Genomic DNA, 27,349 nt, shown 5'->3' with positions numbered 1-27,349 from the left:
TGCTGCTGGTCTGGTTGCTCCAGACTGGCCCTTGCTTCCTTTTTCAAGAGAGGCACCACGGACCCTCCTGGTCCACTCCAGACGCCATTTTGAGTCCACCGCGTGGGCTTGAATTTGCCAAGGCTTTGTTGCCCAATCCTGGGTCCAGCGACACCGACAGCTTCATCCATCGTGGGACAGCTCACTCCTCCATCCTGGTCGCCGACAACGCCTCCTGGTCCGTGAGATCTGCGAGCACAGCGTCACCCACTCACCTAGTCGAGGTGGCTACCATCCGGTGCCCTCCTGGTGCCCACTGACTACTGGCTAGTAGTCTCGAACTGGGTCCCCTCTGCTTTCAGGTGTCATCTTCCTTCGATCCAGGCTTGGATCCATCGAACTTTCTTCACTGGTCGCCTGCCAGCAACTTCTTTCTTCCAGGCTCCTGGTCCGTCTACGAGGATTCCCGACGTCTTTTGAGACCTATGCAGCTGCAGCCCCTGGGCTAGGTAACTTCGGTATTTCGGTGCCCCAGCATAGCCTCACTATCCAAGGGTCAGGATCCACTTTAGTTTTCCTCCTACCAGGTCGGGTTCGCCCAAGAACACTAACTTTGTCATTACTAGCTACCATAGACTTTGTCCCGCATCACACGTGAGAGTGCACACTCTGCACCCGAGTCCCCTAGGCCTCCTAGAAGTAATCTGAAGATTCTATAGTCAAGTCCTAGCGATTCCTAAGCCTATTAGTACTGTACTTACCTGCTAGTAATTTCGCATTCCACTTTCAGAGTATATGGTTTTCCGTGCCCCTCTGGCATTGGTATATACTGTGCTAACCTAAGTATTTTCGTAAGAGTTTTGTTTTGTGCTTAGTACCCTGTCCTCATAAAGAGTACAGGGCTGTTGTGATTCTTAATAAATATCTTGTTTATTTTCATAACACTTGTGTGGTGTCCTTTCACTGGGTATTCAAGGGGTATATGTGTGGTAAACAGCTGGCTTAACACGCCCTCTCGAGTCTTTAGCCTTAGACTGCTCGTATCCATGCTACTAGGATAGCTGGTCTATAAGGTTGACTTACAACCAATCAATAAGGGTTGCTGGACTGATACATAGTGTTCACTAGAATAGTGAGCACTGCATATCAGGCCACCTTCTCACAGTGAGGCGTTAAAGAGAAGGGTCAAGGTGCAGCCAAGTAAGAAAATACCCCATGTTGTACATTAAACAGACACCTCAAGTCACTTCCTAGTTTTATGACCTGGATTTGGCCTAGTACTCCAAATAGGTACAACACTCCTTGGTGACTTTCCATGTGTACACTAGGGGTTATTTTATCCCATATATAATGCCCACCATTTGCCAGTTAATGTAGTTTTAATTATCGATTAATCAGCAAAGAAAAGGTTTGCACAAAATTTATGTGCACAGGGCGAAGTGCAAATAAAATAGGGGATATTTCCCACATGGTCGGTGAAAGTGTGAAGCACCGCTGCTTTTGTTATTGGGGGCTGATATTGCAGCTCTGCTGCAAAAACGGCACCCAGCCTTCTGGGTGAAAAGCCTGATGCCTGCTATGGCCAGTCTGGCAATCAACCAAATTGCAGAAGTCTGGGTGTTGGGGATACAATTTCCACACCTGTGCTGCAAAACGCTCTTCCCCTACGTATACGCAAAAGATTTTTTTTAATGGGTGAAGGTTAAGACAATTATTTTGTGAAGTTCAGTTCTTTAAAGTGGTTTCCCTTTTATTATTAGGCCTGGTTTTGTTTTTCCTGATAATTTTCTCTCACTTTGGGTTCTTCTATCAATGTCCTTGATAAGTCTGACATCTATCTGACGTACTGTTACTTTCCTGAGCAGTATCGCCTTAGTTTGAGAACTTTCCCCGACAATATTTCCTAAAACGTACACTGGTGGTATCTTTCAAACACCACAAAGAACCTTATTACGATGTTGGCTGGAAAGCCTCCGCCAGCTACCATGTTGGTCGGAGGCTTACCGACCAACATGGTAGGTTTACACTTAGAATTACAATGTCGTTGGTCGGAGCATAAACTTGCCGTTGAAACAGACTCTGGGAGGTGCCTCCCACAAGGTGCTGGGATTTTCACAAACTCCCATTTCTCAATGGGAGCTTGTGCTGCTGACGGTTTCCACCCGCACCACATGTGGTCGCAGCCTAATTCGGTGTGCAGAACCACCGGCACGGTGTGGGTCGGAGATATCTCTGACCGACATCGTAATGAGACCCTTAGTTGTTGTTGCGATGGGCCTCGCTCTCTAAAATTTCAATCATTAACATAAATTAGTAGATCCAGATATGCTAACGCCTTGGCATTAGCAGTAGCTTTGAACCTTAAGATTTATCCAGTGTCATTCAGGAATGTTGCCATCTTTTGTATGATCATAGACAACAAAACAATCGCCAATACTGCTCAATTATTATATCAAAGAACAAAAGAAAGCTGAGCAACTCGTTCTCAGCTTCATAGACCACTCTTTCAGTCTCAGACTATCTCCAAAGATTTTTTATTCTTGAATTATTCAAAGGAATTTTTTATGTTTATTTTTACTTTTAAACATTAGACATTGATGTGTACCAAAGTCAATTGATCATACTTTTTATACAGTAATAAAGAGGAAAAAAAAATCAGATAGTTATCTGTGAATATATACATAGGTGTGTGAGAAAGTGCGTGGAAACAATTCCCAAATAAACAACCTACACAAGTAGGTTAACAGACTCATTCACCCACATCAAACATCATTTATACCACATATATTCAATGTGCAAAACAAAAGAAAGTGAAAAGAGAAAAGTAAGGTCAAAGTGTGTGAGAGTAAAACGGGGAGATAAAATCCCTGAATAAAGTCTTTTCACAATCCAGGGTTCAAAGGAAGATAAGATATTTCTATTATAATCGCCCTAAAGGTTTAGGCCATCTTATATTTACAACCACTATAAGCCTAAGAAAACTGGGGAATCAAATTCCTTTTCATGGAAACACAATTTCACTACGTCAAATACAATGAGGTCAATACAAATAGCTCAAAAAAACAACAAAAATAAATAAATCACTAATTCAGATATACAAGGGTAAATACAAAAAGGTCGACGCGTTTCGAATCCCTTAAATCCTGGGACTCTCTTCAGGACCAAGACAGAAATTTATCTGGAAAACATTAAAAAAAAAAACAACAACAAAAAAAACCGACAAAACATTCAGTCAGTCACTTGGCCAAATAACTCTCAACTTCGCACTTGTATCAGCACATTCTCAAACAGTACCTGATGGGCTTTCTTGGATTCTTATCTGTGATGGAGCTGCGGGCAGAAAAGGATGTATTTCTATCAGAATATGGGGACATGAAGGTTTGTTCTACAATAGGCATTAACATAGGCTCTTGCTCACTTTTATGGGACACGACAGGTGTATTATGGCTCCTATTGGTCAATCAATGTTCCAATTCCTTGCAAAAATTGCTTTAATGTTTGGTTTGTTTATCGTTTTTGCTCTCTTTAGAAAAAGAAAGGTAGGGGTTTTATTTGCAGGCTAGTGACTAAGTCTATGATTTTCACAATTGCCCAAACCGATTAATGTGGTCTTATTTGTAAAGGCTACTTAACGTCCTAAGTCAGTTTCAATATAATTTCACACGTCGACGAACAGTCATGGAACGATACGCGTTCTGGATGCTAAGTGACGTACAATTCCTCATATTTTCTCTGTCTATCTCAGTCGGCGTATTTATGGCAAAACTGCGGAAATTTATTACAGCCATAGAGGTAAGCAGAAGTCGGATTTTCCCGCCAAGTATTACATTTGCGGTTTTACGCGGTTGAGTGTTCAATGTCTCATAACACAGTGGTGATTGCTATTCACAAGCTCATTGCGCATTCTTAATATAAAACCTTTCTCCAAAGGCTTGCATTGGCACCTCTGTGTTTGTAACATGTCAAACGCTTATGGCGAGCGAGCTTACCGCAAATTGTTTGGTGTCCAACTACCCTTTCGGCATGTCTCTAAGGTGCCGGTAATGGACGTCATACTAATGGCGCTTAATAATGGGTTTCGAATTGTCGCTTAGCCTTATGGGGTTTGTAGTCCTTAACGAGAATTGTGTTTGTTAGCCCGTGTTTTATCCAATTATAATTCGGGTTGTTCAACAACCCTTATTTTTCATAATCCTTTCGTTTAGACCCACAATTGTGAGCGCTTACCATGTCTTCGATTCTTAAAGCGTGATACAAAATCTAGGTGGAATTGGAAAACACAAATGTTATTGTTTCGTTTCATAAGTATTTGTGAATTGTTGTCACATAATTGTGAACGCCTGAGTTTAGTCCCAAATCGCGGATGTCCTCGGTTTTATAGATTATAAAGTTCTGACATTTCATTTAGCCCGTTTGTCGCGGTGTTGAATTTAAGTATTAGCATGGCTTCCCTCTGTCGTAATTTGGCTTCCAGGTCGCCGCCTCTTGAATCGGATTCAACTTTGGAAATGACTGTCCCTCTCAGATCACTGAACATGTCCATTTTCCAGCCAATGTTTGACTAAGGAGGCTGTAAGTATTTTCTTCTTAAGTCTCGATTTATGTTGTGAAATTCTTTGCCGTACTTCTTGGTTTGTTTTACCAATGTATAATTTGTCACACGGGCATAAGACTCCATAAATGACATTTCGAGTTTTACAATTTGTGAAACAATCATGTTTCCAAGAAATGCCCTCATGTTTAAACAATATACCTTCAATTGTTGATGGCCAACTTATGCATGTTCCACATTTGTGGTGTCCTCTGATCGGTAGTAATCCCACATAGTCTCTCAATGTAGCATTGCACGTTTTCGGTACTGCTGCCCGTACTATTTGGTTGGGGATGCTTATATCTATTTTAAAAGCAAAAAGAGGTTCGCTGTTGAATTGTGGATCCAGTTCTTTTATAAAATGCCAGTTTCGGTAGATAGTTTTTTTCAAAAAATTATAAGAGGGACAGTATGTCGATACACAGACAATCCGTTTTTTTTTTTTTTTCCTCTCTTTCTTCTTTAGCAGCTCTTCTCGTGGTGTCCACCACGCTCTTTTTTGACCTTGTTTCAGGAGTTTAGAGGGGTATCCTCGTTTAAGTAATCTTTCTTTGAGCAAGTTTGCGTGTTCCATGTATTCATCTTTAAACGTGCAATTTCTTCTTATTCTAAGGAATTGGCCTATCTGTAAGTTGTTTTAGACTTCTTGGGTGATTGCTTGAGAAATTGAGTGCTTTGTTTGTCTGATTTTCTATATAAAGTAGTCAATTACTCTCCATTGGAAGAATACACTTCCACATTCAAAAAAAGTTAGCCTAGTCTTTGAAAACTGCACGCTAAACTGTATATATCTCTTGTCCGGCTATTTAGCCAACCATGGAAACTTACGAGTTCCTCTTCATTCCCAGTCCAAGTGAAAAAGATATTGATGAACCGGACCCAGCCACCTATAAAAATATTTGTACGGGTTGTTATTGTACACAAAGGTTTCCTCATACTGACTCATGAATAGTACGGCTAGTTCAGGGGCAAAAGGGCAGCCCATTGCGACTCCCTTAATTTGGAAGAAAAAAAAAATCTTTGAACTTAAAATAGTTCCTGGAAAGTGCAATTTTGGCTAGCTCCACGATGAATTCAGTTGGTATCTTCATCGGCCGTTCTCTCAGATTAAGATGTAGTTCCAATATCTCCAAGGCCTGATCCTGAGGAATTTATATAAGGCGACAATGTCCATGCTGACTAGCAAATCTTGGTTTTCATTGAATGGCAATCCTTGAAGTTTATTTATGAAGTCTGTTGTATCTTGTAGGTATGATCTGACTTGTGACATGAATGGCTTTAGAAAAAAAATCTATGAATTTCGATATTGGTTTGAAAAGTGATTCACAACCAGAGATGATCGGTCTCCCTGGTGGGGATCTTTCATCTTTATGCACTTTGGGCAGTACATAGAACAATGGCGTTCGTGGATGTTTATTCTGCAGGTATTCAAATTCGTTTTTTCCAAGAAAGCCCTCAGAAAATCCTTTATTCAATATATTGAATAAATCTTTTTGAAGTTCTAGAGTTGGGTCGTGATCTATTTTACGGTAGCATTCCTGATCCATCAGTTGGCGATTGGCCGCTATGTATTTATTGGTTCCCCAAACAACAATGGAACCGCCTTTATCGGCTTGTTTTATTATGTTTTCATCGTTTTTTTAGATTGAACAGTGCATCCCTTTGTGCTTTAGACAAATTAGGTTTAATGTAACCTCGGTTTCTCTTATCTTCAAATGAAATGGCAGATAAGATGGTTTTTTCAAAAGTTGTTACTACTCTAGGAACTTTGTATGCAGGTGGACAGAAGTTTGATTTTTTCTTAATCCAGTCGTTTCGCTGTTTGACGTCATTTCTTTTCCAGCAAAAAAAGTGGTCAACCTGATTTTTCTACAGAATTCAATGAATTCTGTTTTTAATCTTACAAAATCCATAGTTTTTGTAGGCACAAATGTCAACCCCTTTTCTAAGACGCTTATTTCAATTTCCGTGAGGGACTTAGTTGAAAGATTATAGATTGATGATTTTTCTAATTTTTGTAATTCTGTCTCCTCGTGGACATTTCCCATGGCTGTTGGTATCTCGTTTTACCTCTGGGTTTTGTCTGACCCCGTCCTAAAATATTGCTGTTGGGGGATGTTCTGTTGGTAATTTGATTGGAAATTATGTTGATAGTTAGATTGATATCCTCCGCGTCTTGCAAAAGGTTGTCGATAGTTCTCACTATCTGAATCGCTTCCACCTGATGATGTCACTATCTGAATCGCTTCCACCTGATGATGTATCTGAAAATGTTATGTATCTGTTCAGAGATCTGCCCTGATTGTCTGGGAGAAAACGTTTGGCTTCCGGTCGCGAGTAAAAGTAGCTGATTTTTTCCATTTTTCCCCTCTTTATTACTGTATAAAAAGTATGATCAATTGACTTGGTACACAATGTCGGATGTTTAAAAGTAAAAATAAAAAATTCCTTTGAATAATTAAAGAATAAAAAATCTTTGGAGATAGTCTGAGACTAAAAGAGTGGTCTATGAAGCTGAGAACGAGTTGCTCAGCTTTCTTTTGTTCTTTGATATAATAATTGAGCAGTATTGGCGATTGTTTTGTTGTCTATGAATGTGGCGTAGCCTTACTGCTCTTAAGCCAAACCCTTCTTTGTTCAAGATCTTTTGTATGATCAGCAGAACAAGAAGATGCAAAAATGAGGATATGGGACAACGGCTATGTTTGAAAAATAAGGGATCATGTTATGACCAGTGCTGTTATGACTATATGGATAAGGATGAAGATAGGTAAATCCAGAGATTCCTTTATGAAGATTTTGGCGAGAAGGACACAGGAAAGACTTCTTCGGGCAACTATTATAAGGGGGTCTCTGATGACTGAATGCTTGGTTATGCAGCTGGATGCAATTATCAAGGTCTTTAAGAGGAATTATCAAAATGTGGGCTGGACAAAGTTCCTCCGCATGGAAATCAATGAGATACATGCCACCAACTTTTGAAATTCTTATCACCACCATCAAAAGGTAAAGTAGACCCCAAGATGCTGCAGTAAAAGGAGCGTTTGAGCAATCTGGCGCAGCAGACTGCATGGCCTAATTGAGATAAGGGACAGCTAGGTAAGAAGGAAAAAAATACCTCAAAAAAGAGAATTTGCCATATTGGGATGCAAGCAAAGCACTTACTACCAGAGCACTGAGGAGGTGGGCTTGGCGAGCACAGGAAGTTTGTGAGTAGACTTAACGTGCGTACGGTTGTTATAGTAGGTGGAGTGGTGATGCAAGATCACCCATAAGGGAATCACCTAAGCTACGGCAATAGTTCACAAGGATTTGAGCAGTAAGGGCACGTTAAGACTCAGGAGGGTAACTTTAGATATGTGGGTTCTCATCTTTGCTCTGAGAAGTCACAATCTTTATGCAAGTCTATTTCTCTCGCCCCAAGCGCGCCGGGTATGACCAGACGTGGGTCCCGGGCCAACTGGATTCAAGCTCGCCTGGCTGATTAGGCGCTATTCCCCAAAACCGTCCCAGGATGCTTGTTTCCGGTCTGAGTGTGATCTAAAGATATGGATGATGTGGTTATTCTTAGGCAAGAAGGTTAATGCTAATGTCAGAGTAACTGAGCAAACAGCATTTATACAGTGTATGACAACATGGAGTCTCTTAGCGATGGTCTAATTACTTCCTATCCAGAGGGAGGACTTAGTTTTTGAAGCAGGGAGGAGGAAAACTTTATATTCAATGGAAGGAAGAACCACAATAACGGATCTTGTCCTGAGAACAAGCCTTCGCCTTTTGTGCAGAGCTTGTATTTGTCCACCACAAGTAGAGTCTTGGTGTTACTACACAATTCACAAGCATATATCTTAGAAGAGACATGGCTCAGTAAAAATAAGATGGAGGCTTTACAACATAATGCAGAAAAGCCACACCCCTACCCTAACCCCGCAAAAAGACACAAGCAAGCTTACCCAATAGCTCAAAGAACTAAAACACACAGCATAAACCTTAAAATTAAAACAGGAGAAAAGCAGCTGATCCAGTGGCTGAATTGCACAACAGGAAATGAGGAAACCTAGGCTCAAACAGCTTCCCATATAGACCAAACTGCATTCCTTGGCAAGTTTCTTTTTCACGGTGACAGTGGGTGGGATGCAGACCTTTATATCCCACTTTTTAGCACGCTACAAGTATTATAGATCCCTTTCTTGCCAATACACAATAATAAATAACAAAATTCAAAGGACAGAAACAAGAACAGACCAGCCAATAAACACAGCTGAAACACCAATAAACAAGAATCCAAAATTGTAATCTACTTCGCAGGCACTTAGTGCACCTTAATTATGAGAAGTCATAACTTAAAAATGGAAAAGATTCTTAGAATAATAATTTTTTGCACCCAATAGAAACTGAAAAATAAGGTAATGGCAAGCAAATGTATGACTTCCATATGTTGGAACAACTTAGACTTGCTGATAAAGCACATCAAGTACAAACCAGAAGAAGCAGACACCTCACGCCAAAGACAAAGGAAAATAACTAGGGAGAAATAAAAACAAAAAATTATGGAATTCTTAGATTACTGGAAGACTGACAAAAATTCTAATCAAAGTAAGGGGTTGAAATTCTGCAAAGATTAGCTTATTTATCAACTGGGAAGGATGTATACACTTGCAAAAAAAAATAAAACACAACATTCCTACCAAAGAATGCCACTCTGCACTGTCATCTTCTAGCATATATTCATGTGGGTGCTTGATGGAAGAAGCCTGATTCACAAAGGTAACTTTCAAGTACGTTTACTACTTTTTCCTTATTCACAAAATCGGACTGTTAGATACTAAATTCAGCTTTATTCGTTTTCTTCATAGGAAACCACACAGGCATGTACAAGAAAAAAAACATTCCATTAAATAAAAAAAAAAATAGTTAAACACAGTATATACCCAAGTAAAAACTACAAATATTTTTATTGCACCATAAGATATTCATGTTAAAAAAAAAATCTTTACAGATACAAATTAAAAATTAAAATCAGTAGTAAGTCCAGCACCAAACATGGTCAACCAGCCATATTGTAACACCCTCCAATACAAAATAAAAATCCATAGGAAATAAGATTACATTAAATTAGTATAGGGGAGGTGGGAAGAAGTTTATTTGACTGAAAAACAATGAAAATATTTGTATGCTAAATATTAATTTCATATATATTTTAAATGTAGAACAAAAGCATGTGACAGCACTATTAACAATCTCCAATTACAACTAATATATGGAACTATATTAAATGTTTCTTATCAAGTGTAAATGAAAAAAAGAAATTCACACAAAGAAAATGACTGTAGTTATATTTAATACAAATTGACATTTTTTCAAATCAAGATAGGATATTAAATATTTTATTATTAAATATGGACTATTTTAACCATAACATCCATTTAGGTTTTCAACTCTTAAATAATTAGTTTTAATATTATTTCCAATTGAGTTTTATTTTAATTGCTATCTCCATTATTCTCTACGAGAGGGTGTTGCAGCACCAGTGGTTGCCCACGTCTAGTTTTCCTTTTCTAGTACCAACAGAGCTGGATTTCGGGAATAAGCAAAAAGGAGGAAACTTTAAATTTACCTTTGTGAATCAGGCCCACAAAATGTACCCTCCTGACATTACAAAACAACTCACAACCAACAGGGGTACACATCCAAGCGTAACCGGAGGATGAAGAAGAAAATGTTCATATGTTCACACTCACTAACATCAGACTGAAATAAATCAAAGTAAGATGTCTGTATAAAGGCCCCTCTTTCATCTAGACAGAATAGTGGAATATACTAGATCAACATAGATTTTATAAAAGAGATAGAAATTGCATCACTTTTTCGAAGACAAACTTGCGACTAGTAAGAATTCAAGAAAAAAAAAAAAACACACTTCCAATTCTCCAAAGTCGGTCCTGGAGGGCCGGAACCATGCCAGATTTTTAGAATATTCCCATTTAGATGAAAGCAGTGATCTTAAAAATCTGGCATTCGATTTGGCCCTTCAGGACAGACTTTAGACAATCCGGATTCAAAGGACATACATCACACCATATTAAAGAAAATAAATAATAAGACATTCAGGTAACCTACTAACCTAAATCTGCCTGTATTCCAGAATTACCACCTGGAAACACTATTAATCTCTTTTACAACTCAATTTCATGGGAACAATAGTTTGATAAAGTCTCAATGTACAAAAAAAAAAAAAAAAAAAAACACACAAATGCGACAATTGCATAGCAGAAATCTATCACCACATTTAACATTGCCCTTATAAATACGGATGATTATATTACTGAGGTACACAGACAATGAAAACACTGAATGCTAACTTAAATCTAAATGGCATCATTGCTATTCCAAGGGACTTCTATCCTTTGAAGAGAAATCCGGTTTACTAATACAGACATCAAAAATGGCTACAAACCCTTGTCACCCTTGCTATTCGCCCTGATGATCGAGGTGATGGCCTCCACGGTCAGACAAAACAAGAGGATCGCGGGGTTCCGCATAAGCCAAGCAGACACGCAAGATGAAAAATTGTCCCTCTACGCCGATGACGTCCTTCTTTATGTCACGCAGCCGGAAAACACAATACCGGCGCTGTTTGATGAACTGGCAAGGTATAGCGAGAGGTCAGGATACCAGATTAACTGGCACAAATCGACGCTCTATGACCCCCCAAGGGCATTAAGGACTGGCCTCAACTGCCGCAAAATCTACAGACGACCTTAGAAGGCTTTCAGTACCTGGGGATATTTGTCACTGCTGACAGACGCCTAATATGATCGTAATATTGCTCGGGTCATACATGGCTTCAAATCCGATGCTAGTAGGTGGCAGTCCCTCCCGTTGACAATATTTGGTAGGGCAGCGATGTTCAAAATGATCTCCCTCCCAAAATTCCTTTATGCCTTTCAAAACTAATACTTCCCAGTACCACCCAAGACTTTTTCGGGACATACACGTGGAGCTCCGGTCATACCTATGGATGGGGAAACACCCTAGAGTCGCACTGGCAACGCTGCAGAGACACCAATATGACGGGGGAGATCTCACTCCCTGACCTAGAGACCTACTATTGGGCGAATCATCTAGCCCCATTAGTGACTGGCTCCACTGTGGGAGATGAACATGCTGTTAGAGAAAGGAAAATCTTGGCAGAATGCTATCCCCTACATCAGTGGTTGTTAACCTTTTGACTTCTATGGACCCCCACCTTATCATTCCATTGGAATCCAAGGACCCCAATGAGTTGTTACTGCAAGCCAGGAACCCCTGCCTAAACAGGTTTGATGATTTGAACCACAGAATACACAAAAATACAGAAACAAGCATTCATCAAGCAAATATTCAAAATGATTAAATATTTCAAGTAGCAAATAAAAAAATATTTTACCAGAAAAACTATTAATATTAATGGGAGGTTGGAGCTTTTCTAATATATTCGATCTGATGCACTGCTCCCGATTGAACCAGTGAGGATACCAACTTGATTATTAGACTCCAACTTCAAATTCCTTCAAGATTTACCAATGCTTGAAAAGTTTAAATTTTGCTTCTTTATTTATATAAACGTTATTAATATAGGTTTTATTATTTATTTTCTGAAGCAGTCGCTAACCACTGGTTAGGCTTTGCAGACCCACAACGTCCCCTGGACCACAGGTTAAGAACCATTGCCCTACACAATTTAGCCTTGCCACAATTAGTACTTAAAAAAGGAGGTCAAAGAATCCATCACTTAGTAATGTGGAGGTCTCAGATCTGGGTTAGATTCGGTAAATATGTAGTGGGTTCACCTTTTCATTTGAGAACCCAGATCTAGAGTCGGCTGTTAGTTTCAACTTGCAGAAAGCGACAACAGGATGGATACGCAGGATGAGATGGCCATGTGGACTGATTGAGGGTGCAGTGCAGCTGGGAGACCTACATGAGGAGAATAACTTCATCACCTTCAATAGGGTATGACAGAAATCCACAGTGGGATGGAGTCTGTCCCTGACTCGCTGGAATGACTTGCTGCAACCCAACAGAGTTGGGTGGAATTCCCAGAATTACCCCCAGAATTGACAACAATGCATATAATTACAGAATGTACAGAGGGTGGTATACCAGTGTCTCTAGTATATAAAGCATTATTGCAAGGTGGTGCAAAGGGAGCATGTACTAGTCTAGAAAAGGGAGAACAAGAACTGGCTACGCCACTGACTGACTCAGGATACACCCCAGAAAAGATATACCTTATGACAGCGTCCAGTAATGCCCGCTTCCACCTGGTGCGATTTAAGCTACTGCATTGAGCCTATTCTACACCACGAATTCTTAAGAAAATAGATCAGACAAATGTTCCTGATCTCGACAAAGTGGGGCAACTTTACTGCAAATTATCTGGACCGGTCTGGTGGTTAATGAATACTGTAGAAAGATGGTGAAGGCACGGATCTCGATACCGGTAGTACGGGTGGAACAAACTTTACATCATTGTATACTGGGTCTACATCAAGTTTTTCTTATTAGTACTACCGTTAGCAAAACGAAGGATCATGATTCTATTACAGGACCGGAGGCGAGGATTATGCTTCTCAAACTTTACTGCATCAACACAGCAGCCAATGAAAATATATTATTTTCTCAAGTAAACAATAAAATTACTACATTTCCCATGAACACCATGGTTATAGGCACGCCCCCACAGTCCATAAGAACCCCTTGCGTGCACATCACTTCCTCTTTCTTTGCTGCTCAAGCCAGAGTTAAGTGCACCTCCCCTTGGGTCCCCTCACTCTGCTTTTGTTTGGGTTCTTCCCTGTGGGGTTAAATATTTTGCTGATTGTCCCGTTAAGGGCGTTTGTTTAATTGGAGCGAAACGCTCCGTTTAATGCGTTATAGTACTGTGCTATTGCTGTTATTTCAAGTGTTATTTCGAATTCTTACGTGTTAGCTCTTGCGAGCGCTACAGCACTTAGCTCGTTTTTCTGCTCTTGTGCCATTTTCCTTGCCGCCGATCGGGCTCTGCCCGCTTGATCTCGCGCCTGTGGAGCGCCGATCGATACGGTCCTTGACCGGCAGGGGTCCGCCGCGTTACTCACGGAGCCCGGTACCGGCAGCCTAGAGGCGCGCAGAGGCTTCCCTAGTCGGCCCTGACGCTCAGGCCGGGTGGCTCTCGGTCGACGTGCGCGCCCCAAACGCTGCCGATTTGGGCTATCTTTTAGTAGGTTTTCGGTAGCGTTTGGGCGGCGCGCCTCGATCCGACTCCTCGGCTCACACGGAGCGCATTTTTCGCGCGTCCTGCATACCGGCGGACCCCCTGTGTGAGCGCCTGCCTAATTAAACCGGCTGGCTGAATAAACTATTGGCCCAGAGTGTGCACACGCTCCAGGGATCTGTGGGGCCAGGATCTTTGATCCATCAGACTACAGCGTTGCTGAGGGGGTTTGGGAAACGTTGACAGTTACTTGTGTGTGCTTGGGCTGACCCCCCCCATTACCCCCATTCGCCCAGTGCTATATTCTGGACTGCCCTGCAGTGTGTGTGCCTTCACAATGGAAGGTTGGGTGCGTTATCCCGATGAGGAGTACGTTGATGGGGAGGAAATTATGGAGGGACAGCAGGAGGCTGTCCTCGAGGACAAGATTGTCGATGCTTTGGATGCCTCGGTCCAAGCTTCTGTGAACAAGGCAATGGAGACGAAAGTCCCACAGACGGTGCAGCAGGCACTTGCGGAGGCGCTACGACCCATCAGGAAACAGCTAAAGGGTTTTGCGAAAAGGCACGGTTATGTGGATAAAAAGAAGAAGCAGGCAGCCACTTCTTCAGCGGCAGACTCAGCTGACGTCGTTCAATGGCCGCACACTCAATCATTGGCCTCTTTGCCGCCGAGAGAATCATATGACTCACAGTACGTGGGTGGCAAGGCCAAGGCTAAACGTCCTATCCCTGTGGACACTGACACTTCCAACACTGACACAGGGACTGATACTGACACATCGGAGGAACTCCCTCCTCACCCAAAGAAGGCCAAAATAGATCCTAAGCCGGCTGAGGACAGGATCAGGACATTCGATTTTGACCCTACGGAGATTGTCCATCCCCGATCTTCGGATTGGACCCCGCCGCCGGCGGTCTGTGAGTACCTGCACGAAAATCTCCGGAAGGGCTTCAGTAGGGATGTGCGGACCCGCATGCGGTCGGAATGCCCAAGGCCTGAACTTCCAGACGGCGTGGCAGACACCCCAGAAATCGACGCGAGTATGCTAACCTTCTTGCGGAAATTCTCCAAGGACCCCAAGAGGGGGCTAGACAGGGCCTGGCGGGGCTGCCAGGACAAGATGCTGGACGTCGTGGGGCCCCTGGCTAAAATCTTGGAGATGGCCCTGAAGGCCAAGGAGGGTCAAGGGGCAGTAAACCCGGATATCCTGGCGGGCTGGGCTCAGCGCGCCATTTGTCTCCTAGGAAACGCCAACTGCGCGATCTCCTCGGAGAGACGCAAATCGTTATTGCTCCGGATGGACGGCAATTTGACAGAACTGGCCGATGCAGAACCGGGACCCCTGGCAGGAGGTTTCCTCTTTGGCGACAGGTTTGTCAAAGACATCTCTAAGTACGTCGGTACCTTTACCGCACTGGACAAGGCCCAGAGTGGGATAAAGAGAGCCCTTACACAGGGGGTTTTCACCAGGGCCGGGCGAGGCGGGGGTCGCTCGTCAGGCCGAGGATTCCAACAAGGATCCCAGCGCGGTGACTTTGGCCGCGGTCGTGGAGAGTGGGACTCCACCCGTGGCGGCACCTTCTATCCGTCCAAGAGAAAGTTCAACCGCGGACATTTCCAGTCGGGAAACAATAGAGCCAACTTCAAATCCTACAAGAATACTGGTGAGTGTCTCAAATGTTTCCCTTCTTCCTTTGGGGGGGCGCACGCAGCATTGCATGGCGCAGTGGCGAGCTTTGACACAAGATGCGTGGGTGCTGCAGACGGTGCAGGGCTTTCACCTAGAGTTCTACTCCAGCCCAGCGCAGGCGTTTCCCCCTCCACCTCTCCATTTTTCCCTACAAGAGCGCAGTTTTATAAGCGAACAGGTGGCAGATTTGCTGATGAAAGGGGCGATATCTCGTTGCAGACAGGGTCCCCGTACTTTCCTCAGCAACGTCTTCCTTGTCCAGAAAAAGGGGGGCGGCAACAGGTTGGTGCTAAACCTGAGAGAGTTCAACCAATACTTGACGTACAACCATTTCAAGATGGAGGGTATTCACCTCCTGGCAGACTTGCTGCAAGAAAAGGATTGGTTCGTTCGCCTAGACCTAAAGGATGCATATCTATCTATACCGATATTTCCACCGCATCGCAGGTTTCTACAATTCATGTGGGAGAACCAGTGTTACGAGTACTCGGCTCTTCCCTTCGGTCTTTCCTCGGCTCCATGGTGCTTTACAAAGGTGATGAAGCCAGTGGTAGCGTACCTCAGGGAACGAGGTGTGAGACTAATTATTTACCTCGACGACATCTTGATCATGGCGCAGGACCAGATCACTCTTTCGCGACATCTGACCATGACTACTGCTTTGCTGCAGAGCTTGGGGTTTGTGATCAACCTGAAGAAATCTGTGATGTCTCCAACACAGGTGGTAGACTTCTTGGGATTCATGATAGATTCCCAGACCTCGCAACTGCGTCTACCGCAGGCCAAGTTGCGGGACTTGAAACAGGAGATAAGGAAGTTGTTGGACAGACAGGTGGTGACCCTCAGGACGCTGGCCAGAGTTGTGGGTATACTGGCATCGTCCATTCAGGCCATATTTCCGGGGCCGTTGCATTACAGGGCGCTACAGCGCCTCAAAATTCAGCACCTGCAAAGAGGACTTTCCTATACCGATTCGGTCCCTCTGTCGGAAGACGTTCGCACAGAACTACAGTGGTGGCTCAGTCACGTAGATGCATGGAACGGCAGGGCGATCTTTGGATCCCAACCGGAGGTAATTATCGAGTCCGACGCCAGCCGGTGGGGCTGGGGCGCGCGCTGTGGAGAGGTTTCTACAGGCGGCAGATGGTCGGCTCAGGAGCTCGAAATGCACATCAACTGTTTAGAACTGTTGGCGGGGTCGTTCGCGATTCGCACGTTATCCCCGAAGCAGACATCTTGCTGCATCCTCCTCCGCCTGGACAATGTGTCGGCGGTGAGGTATATCAACAAGTTGGGCGGCACGAGGTCGTCCATGCTTGTTCAGATAGCCAAGGACTTTTGGCATTATTGTCTGCAGAATCAAATATCAGTGATAGCGGAATATATCCCGGGCCAAGCCAATCAGGTAGCGGACTGGAATTCCAGGCACTTAAGGGATTACAGCGACTGGAAGCTGTGCCCTCGTGCATTCCAGTGGTTACAGAGAATCTGGGGTCCTTTTCAGACGGATCTGTTTGCCTCCAGACTGACGTTTCAGCTTCCCAGGTTCTTCAGCTGGAGGCCGGACCCATTGGCGGCGGCGACGGACGCCTTTCTTCAGGACTGGTCTCGGGGGACCAACTATGCCTTTCCACCGTTCCTATTGATCCCCAGGGTGATGACGCAAGTAATCAGACAGAAGGCGGAGATTGTCATGGTGACGCCGTGGTGGTCGTCACAGGCGTGGTTTCCCAAGCTCCTTCAGTGGAGCTGCGACAGTCCGAGGATGCTCCCGGGCTCGAGTTGGTTATTGCAGGGCCCTCAACAGGAACAACATCCGTTACTGGTAGAGGGCAGGATGTCGCTGATGGCATGGAGGCTTTCCGGCAACAGTGGCTCTTGCCAGGCATTTCGGGACAGGCTGCCGAGCTCAAGCAGGCATGGGCACCTTCCACCAGGAAGCGCTATTCCTCGGCCTGGAAAGGCTGGGTGGATTGGTGCGTGGGACGACACCTGGATCCCGTGGGGGCAGAGTTGTCCCAAGTTCTGAACTTTCTTACCGAAAAGGCGGGAGTCGGCCTGGCGTACAGGTCGGTGAACAACTTCCGTTCCGCGATTTCCGCGGGCCATAGTCAAATTGACGGCAGACCGGTGGGTATGCACCCTCTGGTATGTAAACTCCTAAAGGGAGTCAGGGTGGCCAATCCGCCCAAACCCAAGTATACTGGGTTGTGGGACGTGTCATTGGTCCTGGATTTATTCAACAAATGGCCGGTCAATAATCTCCTCTCTAGGAAACAATTGTCGGCAAAGCTTGCTATGTTGCTATGCTTGTCATCTTGCAGGCGGACTTCGGATGTGAGAGCACTCGACGTTACAGGTAGAGTGTTTTCCCCGGAAGGGGTTTCTTTTCATATTACAGGTCGCACAAAAACTTTATCTAGACATATTTCATACAATGCTTTTCCTGCAAATGAAAAATTGTGTGTGGTTCAATGTTTAAAATGTTACGAGGAATGTACAAAGGCCTTGAGGCCGCTGGGTTGTACTCAGTTGTTGATTGGTGTTAAAAAACCTTTTAAACCAGTGGTGCCAGCCACTATAGCGAGATGGCTTCGTGATGTGATGAAAGAAGCTGGTGTTGATACGCAACTTTTTGGTGCTCATTCTGTGAGAGGCGCTATGGCGTCCAAGTCATATGGTTTAGGTTCCAGTATCCAAGATATCATGCATTGTGCAGATTGGTCGTCTGAATCGACATTTAAAACCTTTTATTATAAGCCGGTGGGTGACATTACTTCTGTTGTGTTTACTCAGCGTTAAACAAGCATAATCTGAAGCCTCCGGTCCTGTAATAGAATCACAAATTTGCTAGCATTCGCGACAAGAATTTGCAATTCTATTAAGGACACGGAGGCGAGGATTATCCCACCCGGCGTCATGTATTGTGTATCAAACGCTTACCCACCCAATTATTTCAGTGTTTACGGTGGTGTTATTTCCTTTATTTCAGGAGCTGAGAAAAAGTCGGAGTGACTGGCGACTGATGTCGATATGACAACTTGAAGTTCTTCTTCCACGTTGGAGGATTTGTTTGGTTCATGTTATGGACTGTTCTGTTTTGGTTCACGTTATGGACTTTTCGCCTCAAAGAAAGAGGAAGTGATGTGCACGCAAGGGGTTCTTATGGACTGTGGGGGCGTGCCTATAACCATGGTGTTCATGGGAAATGTAGTAATTTTATTGTTTACTTGAGAAAATAATATATTTTCATTGGCTGCTGTGTTGATGCAGTAAAGTTTGAGAAGCATAATCCTCGCCTCCGTGTCCTTAATAGAATTGCAAATTCTTGTCGCGAATGCTAGCAAATTTGTGATCCACTGCATACAACCATAGGGCCCATGAATGCAGTTATGGTATAAATGCGTTTCCAAGTGGCTCCTGGCGGAGGAGATCAGGATGAAAATGAGGAGGACATATATTAAAGTGCATGATGAATAGCAGGAGCAGTGTGAGATGGCAAATAGATTCACAGAGAGAGGAGGCGATTGTTGAGTAACTGACCGCTCAGGTTTCACAGACTGGAAAAGGACTCCTTTTACAGTTTTAGTATGTATGTGGAAAGTGCTAGATAAACGCTGCTGTGTATGTTCAAACTTGCATCTACAGGGGTGTGGAATTTAATAAAATTATCTAGTGGTCTATGGGACAGGTTGCTTTATAAATCTACTTGTTCTTTGAAAAAAATCCACTTGTACCTCAGTGCCATGTAGTGCGGCAACAATCTCAATATGTAAGAGCTCTGATAATAGCCTCTCTGACTATGCCAGAACTCATATTATAGCAGAGTTTGAATACTTACAATTCTACTTTCTCACCTTTACACAGATTTACATACTGGGGCTGGAGGTATAGTTCCAGGGTTGGATTGCCTTTTTTCAATATGTGCAAACCTACTAACTTACAAGTTAAGGGTTTTCACCAACTCTACCCTAATATTTCCCCATGCTGGGAAAGGTTGGAAATGAACTCCTGACAAGGGCAGAAGGAAAATGTATTAAAGGGTTGGGAAAAGAGGTTGGAAGCAAAGTGAACATGTAAATGCTAAACAGATTTTCGCGTGAGCAAATCTATACGTGCATATTTGCTTGCTCTAAAAAAAGCTGTTCACATGTATTTTCTAGAAGTAAGATTTCCGTGTCTACTTCTGTAACTTCATGGAAGCCGTAAATATGCACTAATGCAAGGTCATATACCGGTGAGCACTTAGTGGCTTTTTTAATCTTAACCAAGGCCATTTGTTTTTATTAAAATTCTATCTCTATCGATTTGCTGGCTTCACACTGAGTGACAGCATTCTGCTCTTTCACAAGGAGCATATCGGCTTGTTAAGTCGCTTTGTTCAGTGCCAGGAACTACTGTGGGAATTTGTGCTTTTTGAGACCAAATAATATTTTTGTTTTTTGCCAATGTTTTTTATAATGGTGAGGGCCTGGCAGCTCCCACAACAATAAAGTTTCACAAAAACCAAGTCAAAACAAGACATACCTTGACAAAACCAAAAGACTGACCACAGATGTAAGGTTAACTGATTTTGCCAGTGCTTGTTTAGTTTCATGTTTCCCATAATCTGATTGAAACTGCTTGCACTGATTTTTCATGAGTTTTTTTTTTTTTTTTTTTTTTTAAATACTAGCATGCATCAACACATTTTACTAAATGATGCTTCAAAGAAATGGTACCTAAAATGTCATAATAGTTTAGCAAAATCAATCTTTCAAGCTTCTGCAAATATTTGCATCAGAGAGCATTTGGGGAGCATTAAACGTGGCTTCATGTTAAACTTTGCAAACGTGTGTACACATTTTTATACTAGGACCATTGTTAACAGTTCAGGTCGAGTTTACGACATCTCATTGCGCGCACCCTAATAATAAAGGCTTTGCATGAATGAACCATGAATACAAGTTCAAACAGCATTAACTTGGACACTTATTACCTTGACTGTAGCTAATTCTGATCCATAATGTGGTACTGTAAACTGGCAATCAAACGGTTTGTGCTGCAAGGGGGTCGGGCCTGTCCCAAAGACAAAATAAACAGGTTGTCCTTGACCCCAAACAATATGTGCTGGGCATATGGGAATGAAACCCATGATCTATGAATTTAATTGTATTGTTTTCCTGTCCTCTCACAATGATGCTGCAACATGATTTAGTTATGGAAGGGAATGAACAAACAAAATGGGGGAAGGTGAGTGGGGGACACCTTCACAAGGAGATTCAATATCTCAGGTATTAATATGGGAAAACAAAGGCATACATCTTCAACCTTTCATGAAATGTTTACCCAGTTGTATCAGAGACACCAAGGATAGATTACTTAAACTACAGGACATAACCAAACGAGATCCCTACAACCATTGATTTAGCGAGTTTGTACACCTCCATCAATAATGAGAAAGGATTGGAAGTGGTCAATAATGCACTAGCCACAATATCAGCATACTACAGAGAAGCCAATAGGATATTGGAAATGGGAGAGTTGGCTCAAAAATAACGCTTTATATAAACACAAGGGACAGTGATGGGGGCCAATTTGCCCCACCATATGCCTGTATATTTTTGGTCCAAATGGAGAGTCGCTGGCTGTTGAATGAGAAGTTTTAGGACAGTGGGCTCCAAGCTGCTCTGCTGTTCAGAACGGTGATATTGTGTTGATCCGGCAGGAAGCTTCTATAAGAGTATAGTCAAAGCATGAATGGGAACAACTCAAAAATAAGACTTCCTTCATATATTTTAAAATCTAGGGTCACGTTTCTAGATCTAGTGATACATATTAAAGATAGTCAGAGGGCAACCATCCACAGAAGAGCTACAGCGGTAAATTCTAACTTATAAGCAGGCAGTTCTCATTCAAATACAATAGTTAAGAATGTTCGAAAAGGGGAAATAATCTGCATTATGAGAAACTGCAGTGAACAACAAGATTATACGATCAAATCTACACAACTAGTTGACAGAGAATATAACAAGGACTGACAACATGCCAGTCCAAAGAAATTAGGGATACTGATAGAACTACATTGTTAGAAAACAAATTCAAATACGGAAGAACTAGACATTACCCCTATCAAACGCACTACAGCCTAAAATGAATGCAATCAATAGATCAGGAAGTGCTTACGACACTGGCACATTTATTGAAAATTCAACAGTTATCACATCAAGACCTCAACTAGGATTAGAAAAAGCAAGAAATCTTAAAGATGTTGCACGTAAATTGGAATTCTTGGATGTAACGAAAGTCAAAAACATTTTCCTGAGACTTGTTAACTTCCATATCTGACATAACTGTTCCATTACAAACAGAAAAAAAGAAGAAACTCATTGCATAAGGATGTGGCTTGATTGCCCACGTATGCATGTAATTATCATAACGCATCCAGGTAATCAATATTACATTGGATGTACTATTGGACCTTTGAGATCCAAATTGAGCAACATTATCGGAATATAAATCAGACCATTACCTAACATCTCACAAACATTAGCTAGCAATTGTTCAGTTCTTTTGCTACTTGATCATGTAAAAATATAATCCTCACAAGGAGTAAAGAGAGCTACAATTCTATGTAAAGGATGCTTCATTCACATGAACATTATAAAATGCAGACTTAACTGGATGCAGAGATGCACTATTGCTTTCTATAGATAAAGCGTTTGGAATACTTGAAACCATAAAAACAGGCGTTATTCAGTTACAACAGTACATTAACTCCATAATGACCTTATGCTTCTACCATATCATAATTTCCAATCAGATCGCACTGTTAGATATTACTCTGTATAGCATTATCTATCAAATTAAGTATGCCACCCCACCCTTGTTGACATGGAGAAGGCCTTCGATTTGTAAGTTGGACTTACATGTCATCTTACTTATGTGCCAAGCAAAACCTTTGACTGCTCTCTATTAATTGCTACCTTGGTTACCTCTAGTAAAAACCAGGTCATAATGTATGATAAGACATTAAACCATAACAAGAAACCTATGACTTGGATCCTCAGTGTGAGCTACTTTTACAAAATAAGCTTACCTCAACACAAAGAAATTATTGCACAATTACTATTTACATTCAGCTCTCATTCCATCGTGTTAGTGGGAGAATCCTACAAAGTTTAACATACCAACATGATTTTTTGCCACTTTGAATTCTTCCGTTTTCTCTCAATAGCTGGGGATCGAAGTGAAACTTGTCAATTGCATTTATTTTTTTCCTTTTCAAAGCAGTTTATAAATAGTGACTACCTAAGGTGAACTTTCATCTTTGACAGAGTTCTATGAGGGGGCAGATTCACACCAAAGGGTTAAGGTTATAACAGACGGTAACGACCATCCTATGTGGAAAATAATTATGTAAAGAAAATCCTGATTTTTTTTTTTTTTAAGTAGCGTCTTAGCAAACAGTGCTAGTTCTCAAAATGAGACACAGAAATTAGAGTGAGGACCTCGACATGTTTTCTGTTTTTAATACCTCTGTCCACCATAATCAAAAACAGGCAATTTGTGTATTATCAAAATAGGAGGCTTCATCTTATGGACACCTGTTCAATTTTCTAATCTCCAACATTATCAAGAAAATATTCAATTGTACTTCAAACTGTTGTGTGCTTTTATTCCATAATGAAAACGAGACTTCAACTTGCCCATCAAGTGTGCCCTTTTGCAGTCTGACATCTAAGATCCGAATCGGAGAGATTTAAAACTCAAGTTTATTGAAATGGACGAAGGAAGCTTTACTATTTGCCTGCATCCTCTTTGCTGGTAAAGAGTGCTAGTAATGAACATTAACATGCCATTGATCCGCTACTCATAAGTTACTTTCGATCCATCTTCTGAATTTATATAAAGAAATGTAAATACCCATGATGAACTTAAGGTCACATTAAAAAGCTTGTAAAAGTTGCACTGAATAAGTGGTTACAGTATATCCAAAAAAGTGATCAAGATGTAATGGGAAAGTATTTATGGTTTAGTGACCGACGTACATCTGCCAAAAAGCAACCGATGTCCTGTTATTAAGTGTGTATAGGGGCTACATACTATAAATAAGGCAGACAGGTCACTCGCCAACCTCTTAATAAGGCTCTTGGTGCCACAAAATAACATGGGAGAATTCCAAGGTCTTTCCTGCCAAGGACCTTGATTTAAAGTAAAGTAAATAAGTTCCCTCCCTTAACCCCAAATGTTATGCTTGCATATTATACTGTAAGCAGTTTCTAAATTCAATATGCTTGAGAATCCTACAACCCGAATAGCACACAAGGCCCTGGACACAGGAGGGTAGCACTTTACAATAGACATAGGGATGTACATAGTCTGGCATGTATCACCCTGGTGGATTACTCTTTATCAAACAAATTTCTTAAATTGACCCATTGCCGGTGCAAGTGATCATCCATTTGCAGTCTTGAATTTGCTTAGTTTTTTTCTACCACTATAAATCCAAGACAAGGGTAAGAATGCAAAATAAATAACAGGTTGGATGAGCTGGTCACACCAGATAGATATATGAAGCATTCTGAGATGTTTGGATTAACAATGCACCGCCAACCAGGTGTAGTATGTTAAAAGGCAACTGAAACTTTCCATGACTTGTGAAAAAAGGTATAAAAACTCATTAAATCCTAGCGACTTTTCCCATTTGCACAGCTTGTGTGCCGTTTTTTTTCTGTGGTGCAATAAACAAGCCCTTTAACGTCGCACCGATTATCATGATGGAAATTAACCCCTCATTTAATTCCAATTTTTAAACCCCAGTCGGCTCCTATCTTATTTTACACTGATATTCAAAGCACGACCCGTTGGCCGGTTGCAGCACCCTGGTCAACAGGAGGACTGGGCTGCTGTTTACTTCACTCCGCAATAAAATTTTAAAGATTGTAAATAAAAGGGCAAGCATTTGTTTAAAGGTTAAATGAAGAAAAAGGAAGTAACTAGGGTGTCCTGCACCGCTTAACTTTAGAAACACCTTAATTTTTAAAGACATCTACCACCATACGTGTAAAATTATGATAAAGTCTCTTGAAATTTAAAACAGTAGATTTAATTCACAAGCAGAACCGTTTCACTTTAGTACGTCAGATTATATTACTGCATTGATAAGTATTTGTTTTAAAGGATAGTTTTCAAACATGATTTTAGAAACAATCATGCATCGCCCCCCCCCTCCCCCTCCAACCCCTCACCCAATAACAATGCCAAAAGTAAACTAAGAGTAAGTCAGTTGTCATGTGCACCCTTTAGGTATTATACATGGACAACATTATAGTTAATTAAAATCGAATACAAGGGAAGGTAATGTACAACACGCATCCTGAACTCATTTATTTTAAGATGCTCCTATATGTAATGATGGAAAAAAGGAGGCAAAGTTGCCCACGATCACAAAATTTGGTCAAGTGGGGGAAGCCTGGAGTGATCCAAGATTTCCTTGTTTCACATTCCATTACTGCCTCCCCCCCCCCCCCCCCCCCCTACCTGCTGGCATCAAAGCGATCCTCAGTCACACCACAGACCAAACTCTTGATCCAGGTTACATTATATTACAACCAGTCTTTTTACTTCTCTTCATTTTAAATTAGTTTTAACAAAAGAAAGAAACATTTGAATGCAAACAGAATGCAATATTATTGCATACCGATGACATTTCTGTTGCAGTTATTATGTATCCACAATAGCAGGACTGTCAATAGACGTATAATGCTAACATGTATTATACAAATCTGAGCAGTGAAGAAATACTGAGATTTGTTTCCCTCAAGGCTTGAGCGGCCATACGTTTGGAAACAGATGGGTAAATGCTTTGCGAGTCAGCAAAAGTATAACATGACACAGTTAGCTATTACACAATGTGTCACATATTGAACATGTTGAGTTAACATAAGCAAGTGACAAAAGGGGTGATAAAGCAATCCTATAATCTTTTGTGTGTCCTTTTCAACCGGAAGGTGATTTTAAAATATAGAATTGAAATGTAGAGATGTTAAAAGTTCTTGATTTGTTCTACAGAATGCTTCCGTTTAATTGATAATATAACAGCTGGAAAAGGAAAGCTTGATGACCAGACCAGCAAATGGGCATACCGTGGGTACTTTCCCTCTCAAGAGATTCAGCCCTAGTGCCCAAGGCTAATGAAAGCAAAAATTTGAGACTGTACCTTGCAGAAATTTATAACATGTTTTGCAGCACTCTATAGCTGTGTGCACAAATCATTTGCAGAGTCCTAGGAGTGACTAAAAAGTGTAACAACTGTAAAAATTCTCAAAGTATCAACATTTTGATCCGCTCAGAAACAGAATTATTTCTGCTTCACAATAAATTAACATACTTTACTTAAGGTAAGGTAAAATATAGACCACCAAAACACTATTGGTCAATATATGGATAATGGGAATAAAACATTATCTGTAAAAGGAAATAAAGCATACAAAGTAACGAGTAAAGACTCCTCTACTGCCTCAGTTGCCATATCCCATGCAACCACAAATAAGCCTTCCAACAACATGAACTCACTTCAATTGCTCATCTGCACATATGAAACAATCAGCATAAAATCACAGGTTTCAAATTCCATAAGGTGGGCATTAAAAAAAGATGGAAAAAAGCACACACATGCACTCAAGAACTAGAAAATAACAGAATGCCAAACTGTGTATGGTTATTCACAAATCTTGCCAACTTGCAAGCAGGTTTACTCCAAAGTCCTCACTTTTAGAAGTCAGATTCCCAAGACAAAAAAAAAACATTCTGATCCATGTTGAAATATTTATTTTAATAAATGCTGAGCTATCAGATTGCTTCCACAGAAGTGAACATATGATTCCACATTCCCTAAGTATATAAAGACCCCAATATTACTGAATTCAATTTCAATAGTATTCCAATATTACTGAGAATCTTCGAATTCTCATTAAAGCATCAATCCCTCCCTAAGACCAGCAATCAAATAAATGTTAAGCTGTGCATGAGTGGAGGTGTGACGCCCAATATGTTCCCAAAAAGTATGAGAAAACAATCAGTCATAGAATCCAAACGGCAGGTTTCACATATCAGGACAGAATTGCCATTAGCTGCACTATAATACTGAGCCACGCACAAACTGATTACAGAATGTGTACTTTTGAAATCCGTTTATAAAATGGAGACATGTACAGGTCACCTAGGAAAAGTAACACTTTAAAGTATTTCCCCAAAATGTTAAAGATAAAGAGGAAAAGATAAACTCAAGAAAAAAAAGTGCATTACTAGTTTCTACTGAATATTGAAATAATTGCTCATTATTTTAACAAGTAAGGTACATGCAGATCGCTTGATTGGAAACCATTCAATACAGAAAAGCATGCCATTAAAATAAATCGACTAAAATTATATACTGGAAACAAATATACCAACGTACAATTGTGGTTTCAGTTGATGGGCAGGATGTTCAATAGGGATTGTTTTACGTACAACAAGTAATTTGGCTTCACTATGGGGTTTTCTGTATCCATCGGAAATGCCTTTTTTTATTTTAGTAAATATTATTTTACACTGCTTACCCCAAATTACTTATTTGCTGTTCACCATTTACACTCATAATTGGAGATGTATTTGAAGTTTCACAGGTTACGTGTTGATGTGTGGTTGCAGTGCATACAAACATTTTAGCCTAGGCCACAAGGCCGGGGAGAGGAAAGCGAGTTTGACTGTGCTAGTGGTTTCAATGATGCAGACTGGTATACTTTGATTTACAAGCCGACAATCCATGTGATGTCGGAAGCTAAAATGAGCTCAAGCTTATATGATGCAACATTGAATGCACTGA

The 27,349-nt window shown here is 41.5% G+C and overlaps 1 long non-coding RNA gene across 3 annotated transcripts in view; it reads right to left on the bottom strand.

Annotated features, from left to right (window-relative positions):
• The window catches only part of LOC147698355 (uncharacterized), a 456,086-nt gene that overhangs the window by 54,831 nt on the left and 373,906 nt on the right, over positions 1-27,349 (bottom strand). The window lies entirely within an intron of this gene.

The sequence above is a fragment of the Lissotriton vulgaris genome, chromosome 8 (assembly GCF_964263255.1).
Source record: "Lissotriton vulgaris chromosome 8, aLisVul1.2, whole genome shotgun sequence".
Classification (NCBI taxonomy): Eukaryota; Metazoa; Chordata; class Amphibia; order Caudata; family Salamandridae; genus Lissotriton; species Lissotriton vulgaris.
Note: the sequence above shows the minus strand (reverse complement) of the source record. Positions and strands in the feature narration are given on the sequence as shown.